This window comes from Diabrotica virgifera, chromosome 3, assembly GCF_917563875.1.
Source record: "Diabrotica virgifera virgifera chromosome 3, PGI_DIABVI_V3a".
Classification (NCBI taxonomy): Eukaryota; Metazoa; Arthropoda; class Insecta; order Coleoptera; family Chrysomelidae; genus Diabrotica; species Diabrotica virgifera.
In genome coordinates, this window is record NC_065445.1 from 225993732 (window position 1) to 226004478 (window position 10747).

Genomic DNA, 10747 nt, shown 5'->3' on the forward strand with positions numbered 1-10747 from the left:
AGACACAAACTTTGCTCTCAGGAGCAACTGCCGACCATTACACAATCTTATTCTTCTACTTCTTTTTTAGTTTACTGGCAATTTTGAGTTGGCATGGGACAAATTCAACAAAGACACAAACTTTGCTCTCAGGAGCAACTGCCGACCATTACACAATCTTATTCTTCTACTTTTTTTTTGAGTTTACTGGCAATTTTGAGTTGGCATGGGACAAATATAACAAGACACAAACTTTTTTCTCTCAGGGGTAACTGCCGATCATTACACAAACTTATTCTTCTATATCTTATTTACAGGCAATTTTGAGTTGGCATGGAATAAATACAACAAAGGCACAAACTTGTCTTATACAGGGCAACACCTGACCATTACACAATCCCATGTTGTTGCCTCAGATAGGTATAGTGAAAGACCCAGGTGATTACAGAATGTTTATATAGAAACAAAAGATTATATTATTCGGATATACGAATTATATTTTTACGTGTACTTTTGACATATTTTTCAAATTATTTATAATATATTCATTTATGTTATTAATTTATTTTCAATATTTTACTTTCCTCATAACTTAATTTTGTGTATATTCAAAAAATGTATTAAAAGTTTAATAAGAACCAGCTGCGGTTTATAAAGAAGGGTTGTAAGGGATATAGGTGTTGGGCACCCATTTTTAGCTAATTCATTATATAAATCAAAATTTTGCACAGTATTAATAGGGCATTCAAGAATCACATGTTGTAAATCTGCTAATTGACCACATTCACAATAAGGATGTTCTACTATCCCCATTTTAAATAGGTGATTTGGAACCAAACAGTGACCTGTACGCATTCTGATAATAGTTGTTATATGTCTTCTATCTATGTAAGGAACATTAAGATACCAAGGACTATTTTTGAAAATTGGTTGTAGCTGTTGATACCAAATACCTTTATATTTAAAAGATTCCTTCCACTCTTTTTTAAATTCATCCCAGTACATTTTTTTAAAAAAGGGAAAATAGTCATCTTTCTCCACCTTTATGTTTACTGGACAATTGAGACAACGACCTACATTAGCAAGTGAATCAGCTTTAATATTTCCTAATACTCCGGAATGCCCTGGGATCCATGCAATGATAATATCTAAATTAATATTTTTTGCTTCTAATATAAGTCTTTTTGTCATTCCTGAACAACCATTTACTACCTTTAAAGTTTTGTTATTAATTTTCTGGACAGCACTTTGAGAATCTGTAAAAATGATAGCTTTGTTAATATTTTTTTCTATGCAAATTGATACTGTTTTATTTATTGCGATTATTTCAGCATTACAAATTTGAATATGGCTAAATAACTTGGCAGAAAAATTATACTCTAAGGATGGGATATGTACACCCATACCTGAAGTATTTAATATGGGATCCACTGAACCATCAGTGTAAATCCATGTATATGTATGATATTTTTCACAAAATTCATTATAAAACTTTTGTTGACTATAAATTTCTGTTTTGGTAACTTTAGATGATATAATATTATAATATATAATTTAACCACTCTAATATGTTAGACGATATAATAAATCTAGCAAGAAAGCTAGAAGATTCTGATAGATCTCATGTTTTAAGTTTTATGACCCGGCTAAATAATGTTACAAATTTAAATACCTTAAATTAAATAAATGATGACGATGACTCAGAATATTAGTAACTGTAAATTATCAATGTTACAATGGTATTTGCACAGTGTTAATAGTAATAGAGATAGCTTGTTAATTTTTATCAAAGAAATTGACCCGGACATAATTATATTAAATGAAACCTGGCTGAAACCAGATTTTTATTTTACCATTAATAACTATATAATACATAGAGATGATCGTAATGATAATTATGGGGGAATTGAAACTTTAATAAAGTCAAAAATTATACATAGCAGAACTAACATAGGTAATTCAAGGTCTCATAAAAATTTTCAAGCCATTGGTATTCTCTTAGAAGAATATGATATACAGATTCTGAATGTATATAACCCATCTGGCATTAAGATAGAGGAAAATGGTTTTAAAGAGGTACTACATTCTCTTCACCATCCATTCATAATCATGGGAGATCTGAATGGCCATCATCCACTGTGGGGAAGTAATCATTCTGATATAAATGGTAAAATTTTAATAAAAATTATTGAAGAGGAAAATTTAGTAGTGCTTAATGATGGTACACCTACAAGATTGGGTCAACCAGGTCAAAATCCATCCGCAGTGGATCTGACCATTTCGTCTGCTGTATTTGCTATGAATAGTGTATGGGAAGTATATGAGGATACTGGAGGTAGCGATTATTTTCCAACGATTTGCAAAATTAATATAAATCAACAAAATTTAAATAATGTTAGCCAACTAAAAATCTCTAATGAAAGAAATTACAAAAGGGCTAACTGGGGTCAATATTATCAGTATATAGAAAACTCATTAGTAAATAATTGTAGGGATGAGGTAGATTATAAAGAGTTAATTAATATTATTAATGATGCGGCTTCTAAAACTATTCCTTTTTATAAAACTAGAACATCTACTACAAAAAGTAATCCCTGGTGGGATGCAGAGTGTGATGAATTAATATGCTTAAGAAGGAATGCTATCAAGAATTATCAAAATAATTCAACCATAGAGAATTATATAGAGTATAAAAAAATAAAAGCATATGTCAAAAGGAATTTAAAACGCAAGAAAAAGGATAGTTTTAGAGAATTCTGCTCTTCTATTAACAGGGATACTCCTACTAGTAAAGTTTGGAAAACCGTTAAAAAATTTAAAAATAATCAAAATTCGAGTAATACAAATAAATTACCAAATCCAACTGTAGCATTACAAATATTAGATAATATGTCAATCTCTAATATAGATCCTAGCTTTAATATTCTCCCTTCAACAGTAATTACTGAACCATTCTCTATGGCAGAGATACAAAACATTTTAAACATAAAAAAGGATAAAGCCTCTGGTTTAGATAAAATTTCCTACTCAATGATCAAAAATCTTCCTAATATTGCTTTGTCACATTACTTTTAAAGTTTTATAATAAACTTTTATTAACAGCGACTATTCCATATCAGTGGAAACAAATATTAATAATACCTATATTAAAACCACTGAAAAATATAGGATTGTGGGAGAATTATAGACCAATTGCATAGTCATCATGTGTGGGAAAAATAATAGAAAATCTTATAAAAAATAGGTTAGAGTGGTTTATAGAGGGCAATAGATTACTGCCTAAATTACAGATAGGTTTTAGAAGAGGAAAAGGAAGTATGGAGGCACTAAATCTACTAACACATAAAGTATTGGAAGCCTTTAGTAAGAATAAAAAGTTAATTGCAGTATTTTTGGATATCAAAGCAGCTTATGATAATGTTAATATATATTTGATGTATGAAAAACTAATAGAGATGAATATTCCGATCGATTTAGTAAATCTTATTTTTGCATTTTTAAATAATAGGGAAATTTTTATTAAAGATTGTAAGAATAATATAATTGGCCCAAAGGTATCCAATTTAGGTTTAGCGCAGGGATCCCCACTAAGCCCCACATTATTTAACATCTATACCAAAAATATTCACCAAATTCCATTAGGTAGGGCTCAATTAATTCAATATGCAGATGATATAGTTATGACAATAGTAGGTGAAGATCCAAATAAACTAATAACAGAGATAAATGATAATTTAAAAAAGATTCATGCTTGGGTAACTGAGCATAATTTACAAATTTCTATTAATAAATCATCAGCTGTATTGTTCAGAAAAAGGAAAAGTTACAAATATATTCCTTATATTATGTATAATAATAATATAATTCACTGGTTGGAATCAGTTAAATACTTAGGGGCTAATTTAACTGGGTCTTTAAACTGGTCAGAGTTCATTCAGAATACTTGCAATAAATCGGAGAAGGGGCTTAATATAATGAGAGAATTATGTGGAACCTGGTGGGGATCGGATCCTAAGACCCTAATAACCATTTATAAAGGTTTAGTGAGATCACATCTAGACTATGCTGGTAGTATCTTAACACATGGAAACAAAACGGTTTTAAAAAAATTGGATTCCATACAATTTCAAGCTTTAAGAATTGTTACTGGTTGTATGCGTTCAACTCCTACAAATGCATTATTATCTGAATGTGGTGAAATGTCTCTACAATATAGAAGAAAAATTATTTCTATGAAAATTTTACTTAAAATTAAAGAACTAAAGGGTAATCCATTGGAGGAAATAATTAATAATATTACAAATTATTGTAAATCAAATATTGGCTATTGGAAATAGAGACAATATCCATATTTAATAGAAGCAAACATTAATTCCCAAAATGAAATTATAAATATTAAACAATCAGAAATAAATCCTATTTATGAAATAGAATTAAAATATCTTTTAGAACCAGTCAATATTATATCATCTAAAGTTACCAAAACAGAAATTTATAGTCAACAAAAGTTTTATAATGAATTTTGTGAAAAATATCATACATATACATGGATTTACACTGATGGTTCAGTGGATCCCATATTAAATACTTCAGGTATGGGTGTACATATCCCATCCTTAGAGTATAATTTTTCTGCCAAGTTATTTAGCCATATTCAAATTTGTAATGCTGAAATAATCGCAATAAATAAAACAGTATCAATTTGCATAGAAAAAAATATTAACAAAGCTATCATTTTTACAGATTCTCAAAGTGCTGTCCAGAAAATTAATAACAAAACTTTAAAGGTAGTAAATGGTTGTTCAGGAATGACAAAAAGACTTATATTAGAAGCAAAAAATATTAATTTAGATATTATCATTGCATGGATCCCAGGGCATTCCGGAGTATTAGGAAATATTAAAGCTGATTCACTTGCTAATGTAGGTCGTTGTCTCAATTGTCCAGTAAACATAAAGGTGGAGAAAGATGACTATTTTCCCTTTTTTAAAAAAATGTACTGGGATGAATTTAAAAAAGAGTGGAAGGAATCTTTTAAATATAAAGGTATTTGGTATCAACAGCTACAACCAATTTTCAAAAATAGTCCTTGGTATCTTAATGTTCCTTACATAGATAGAAGACATATAACAACTATTATCAGAATGCGTACAGGTCACTGTTTGGTTCCAAATCACCTATTTAAAATGGGGATAGTAGAACATCCTTATTGTGAATGTGGTCAATTAGCAGATTTACAACATGTGATTCTTGAATGCCCTATTAATACTGTGCAAAATTTTGATTTATATAATGAATTAGCTAAAAATGGGTGCCCAACACCTATATCCCTTACAACCCTTCTTTATAAACCGCAGCTGGTTCTTATTAAACTTTTAATACATTTTTTGAATATAGACAAAATTAAGTTATGAGGAAAGTAAAATATTGAAAATAAATTAATAACATAAATGAATATATTATAAATAATTTGAAAAATATGTCAAAAGTACACGTAAAAATATAATTCGTATATCCGAATAATATAATCTTTTGTTTCTATATAAACATTCTGTAATCACCTGGGTCTTTCACTATACCTATCTGAGGCAACAACATGGGATTGTGTAATGGTCAGGTGTTGCCCTGTATAAGACAAGTTTGTGCCTTTGTTGTATTTATTCCATGCCAACTCAAAATTGCCTGTAAATAAGATATAGAAGAATAAGTTTGTGTAATGATCGGCAGTTACCCCTGAGAGAAAAAAGTTTGTGTCTTGTTATATTTGTCCCATGCCAACTCAAAATTGCCAGTAAACTCAAAAAAAAAGTAGAAGAATAAGATTGTGTAATGGTCGGCAGTTGCTCCTGAGAGCAAAGTTTGTGTCTTTGTTGAATTTGTCCCATGCCAACTCAAAATTGCCAGTAAACTAAAAAAGAAGTAGAAGAATAAGATTGTGTAATGGTCGGCAGTTGCTCCTGAGAGCAAAGTTTGTGTCTTTGTTGAATTTGTCCCATGCCAACTCAAAATTGCCAGTAAACTAAAAAAGAAGTAGAAGAATAAGATTGTGTAGTAGTCGGCAGTTGCCCTTGAGAGAGTAAAGTTTAATGTTGTTGGAAAAAAAAAGTTAAGTTTTTGTATTTGTCCCATGCCAACTCAAAATTTCTCCTAAATCAAAGAAGAAAAAGAATATGATAGACAGTTGCCCCCTTAGACAAGGAAAGAGAGGTTGCAGCGTGAAATTTTTTTATCTTGTCATGTTTGTCCCACACCAACCAAAATTTCTAGTTAACTAAAGAAGAAGAAGAAAAAGATGAAGAAGAAGAAGAAACAAATTGTACAATGTACTAACTCCAAATTGTAAGTGAATAAGGGATTTTCCCTTGTTCCGAGACGATGAGCTGGCCAAATACCCAAGTAGGTGGAGGCCAATAAACTGAAGAAGAAGAAGTTATAATGCTAAAACGATTGATTTGGATTGTTCCTTTATTTTAAAATATACTTGTCAAAAAACTGTCAAATTAAAAAAAGAAATTTTAACGCTTTAGTATGGTATAACTAGACCCAAACCCAGACATCCAAAGTGAAAGTTGTTACCCTCCAACACCAAATTGTCTATATGGTCGACATCATGTTCAGAGAAAGTCACACCATTTTGAGCGTCGGGTTTGGGGGGGAGAGGGGGGAGAAATCGGTAAATTCGTAGTTTTTTAGGTTTTTCGTAAATATTTTTAAACTATACGATTTAGTATAAACAACCTTCCATACAAAAATATTCTACATTAAATTTGAAATAAAAAAGGCCCTATGCATAATCCTTCTAAAATGAACGGTTTCAAAGTTACGGAGGTACTATTGTAAAATTGGTCCAAAAAAAGGCCTAACCTAAACATCCAAAGTAAAAGTTTTCCTCCAACACCAAATTGTTCTATATGGTCCACATATTGTTCAGTAAAAAGTTACACCATTTTGAGCGTCCGGTTTGGGGGAGATGGGGGAGAATTCGGTAAATTAGTAGTTTTTTTAAGTTTTTGGTCAATATTTCTAAAATTATGCTTTAGCGTAAACAATTTTCTATACAAGAATGTTCTACATAGAATTTAAAACAAAAAAGGTCCTATACATAATTGTTATAAAATCAACGGTTCCAGCATTACGGAAGGTGAAAATTGGAGGTTTTCGATACTTTTTATATTTTTTGGGAAATTTCCTACTGATTTTCTTTAACAGGATTTTGTTTTATAAATCAAATTTGCTATTTCAGTGGCCGATGGTATGTTAGTGATAAGCCCTTGAAGAAATGTCAACCTCACCACCCAAAATCATCATCAATTGCCCAAAAAATATAAAAAGTATCGAAAAACTCCACTTTTCACCCTCCGTAACTCTGGAACCGTTGATTTTATGACAATTATGTATAGGACCTTTTTTGTTTTAAATTTTATGTAGAATATTTTTGTATAGAATATTGTTTACACTATAGCATAATTTAAAAAAACTACTAATTTACCGATTTCTCCCCAATCTCCCCCCCCCCCCAAACTGGACGCTCAAAATGGTGAAACTTTTTACTGAACCATATATGTGGACCATATAGAACAATTTGGTGTTGAAGGAAAACTTTTATTTTTGATATCTGGGTTAGGCCTTTTTTGGACCAATTATACTATACTACCTCTGTAACTTTGGAACCGTTCATTTTAGAAGGATTATGCATTGGACCTTTTTTATTTAAAATTTAATGTAGAACATTTTTTATAGGAGAGTGTTTATGCTAAAACGTATAGTTTTAGAAATATTGACGAAAAACGCAAAAAACTCTCCCCCCTCCCAACCCGACGCACAAAATGGTGTTTTTTCTGGCGTTTTTTCTGAAGATAATGTGGACTATATAGAACAATTTGGTGTTGGAGGAGAACTTCCAATTTGGATGTCTGGGTTACGCCATCTTTTGGATCAATCTTATCATACTAATTCTCCCAAAAAAAATTAAATTTTAACCTTTTTCTATGGAAACGAAAAGTGTTCTGTTATTATATTTAATGTTAAAAAATTTAATATTTTTCGAGAGAACGATAAAATGTCTGGTTTTAATTGATTGTCCTTTGACAATTATTTTATTTTAAAATAAACGGGAAATCCACATCGAAAAATCGATCGTTTATTTGTTGGTGCAACTGGATATTAGAGTTGTCTTAGAACGAATATCTGATGGATTATTTCATTCATATGAGATTCTGACCAATAGAAAGCTACAGAAATCTAAATTAAAGTGATATTTTTGATTGTTTCATTCATAGGAGATTCCGACCAATAGAAAACTACAGAAATCTAAATTAAATTGATAATTTTTGATAATTATCCGTCGTCAAGTATATTACGTCAGATGCCCTTCGTTGCTATGAAAAAATACATTCAGTGACATTAATGACAATTAATGTTTTAAAAACTATAAAAGTGATGACTTTCAACCGTAAAATATTTATAACAACTGTGTGTTTGTACTTACTAATTTGTACTTACATAAATAAATTACAATAAAATTTTGGTTTTTAACAGTTTTATTCATGAAATAATCGCAACAAATTGCACTCGATCTCTAAAATTAATATAGAATTTTTGCCCTCGTGACACTTTGACATCAAAGTGTCACTCGGGAAAAATTCAATAATTTTAGAGCTCTTGTGCAATTACTACTGATTATTTCATTCATAGGAGATTCTGACCAAAAGAAAGCTACAGAAATCTGAATTAAATCGACAATTTTTAATAATTGCCCGTCGTTAAGTATATTACGTCAGATGCCCTTTGTTGCTACGAAAAAATACATTCACTGACATTAATGACAAATTAATGTTTTAAAAATTATAAAAGGGATGACTTTCAATCGTCAACTATTTATAAAAACTTTGTGTTTAATTGTACTAATTTGTACTTACATATATAAATTACAATAAAATTTTGGTTTTGAACAGTTTTATTCATGAAATAATCGCAAAAAATTGCACTCGAACTCTAACATTAAAATAGAATTTTTGCCCGCGTGACACTTTGACATAATTTCACTCGCCTTTGGCTCGTGAAATTAAAACTGTCAAAGTGTCACTCGGAAAAAATTCAATAATTTTAGAGCCCTTGTGCAATTACTACTGATTATTTCATTCACAGGAAGTTCTGACCAATAGAAAGCTACAGAAATCTAAATTAAATTGATAATTTTTGATAATTTTCCGTCGTCAAGTATATTACGTCAGATGCCCTTCGTTGCTATGAAAAAATACATTAAGTGACATTAATGACAATTAATGTTTTAAAAATTATAAAAGTGATGACTTTCAACCGTAAAATATTTATAATAACTGTGTGTTTAATAATTGTACTAATTTGTACTTACATAAATAAATTACAATAAAATTTTGGTTTTTAACAGTTTTATTCATGAAAAAATCGCAACAAATTGCACTCGATCTCTAAAATTAATATATAATTTTAGAGCTCTTGTGCAATTACTACTGATTATTTCATTCATAAGAGATTCTGACCAATAGAAAGCTACAGAAATCTGAATTAAATCGATAATTTTTGATAATTGCCCGCCGTTAAGTAGGTGTATTACGTCAGATGCCCTTCGTTGCTACGAAAAAATACATTCAGTGACATTAATGACAATTAATGTTTTAAAAATTATAAAAGTGATGACTTTCAACCGTCAATATTTATAACAACTGTGTGTTTAATTGTACTAATTTGTACTTACATAAATTAATTACAATAAAATTTTGGTTTTGAACAGTTCTATTCATAAAATAATCGCAACAAATTGCACTCGATCTCTAAAATTAACATAGAATTTTAGAGCTCTTTGGCAATTACTACTGATAATTGACTTTTTTTTTACAAAACCCAAACCGGTATTTACCTATTATTTTTTCACAATTTCTGCATAGTTAATTGTAAAGAATATAGATCATCATGTTATTATAGACCGATGCAGATCTATAGTAACCTTTCAGTGGAAAAGTTTTGACAACTTATTCATCATCATTTTCGTCAATAATTTATTTTTTTATTTATTCACAATATCATTCATTTTTACCTAAAGGTCTAACTATTTTGTTTGATTTGTTATGAGTAGAGCTCGGGAAATATGCAAAATGCATATTAAGTGCTTATTTGCATATTTTGGATAAATTTTATGAGTGCATCTGCAATTATTAAAATTGCATATTTTCAGACTTTTTTTCTTTAAAAGAAACCAACAGAAAAGATTTTAAAGAAAAATGAGAATTTACAAATCTAAACAATAAACCTGAAAATTCTCCTGGACCCACTTTCAGGTCACATCTTTAATCTCTGCCTTTTACAAATTATAAAGCAAGGAGACGACGACTAAAGGAAACGAAGGGGACTCTAAAATATGCAGCAACATTTTGTTAGTGAAAATTTTTTGTTGTTGTTAAGTGATGCTGCGCCATATGAGCAATGATGGATAACATTTAAAAATATATTTTTTAATTTGTTACTTGTTTAGCACACGCTTTAAGTAGAGTAGCAGAAACTGGAAGGACAGAATTTCCAATGGTCAATACCCTTGTATCAAGTATAAAAAAATGTTTTTTAGAGCCCTTCTGTGAGTAGAGGTGTATAAAGGTCGTTTACCTATTGTGCCTTTACCACTTGAACCTATGATAACTAGATGGGGAACATGGTTAAATTCTTTAAATTTCATAACGGATAATTTTGAGGGAATTAGAGACGTCTGTTGTAGTTTCGATGTAGATAATTCAGG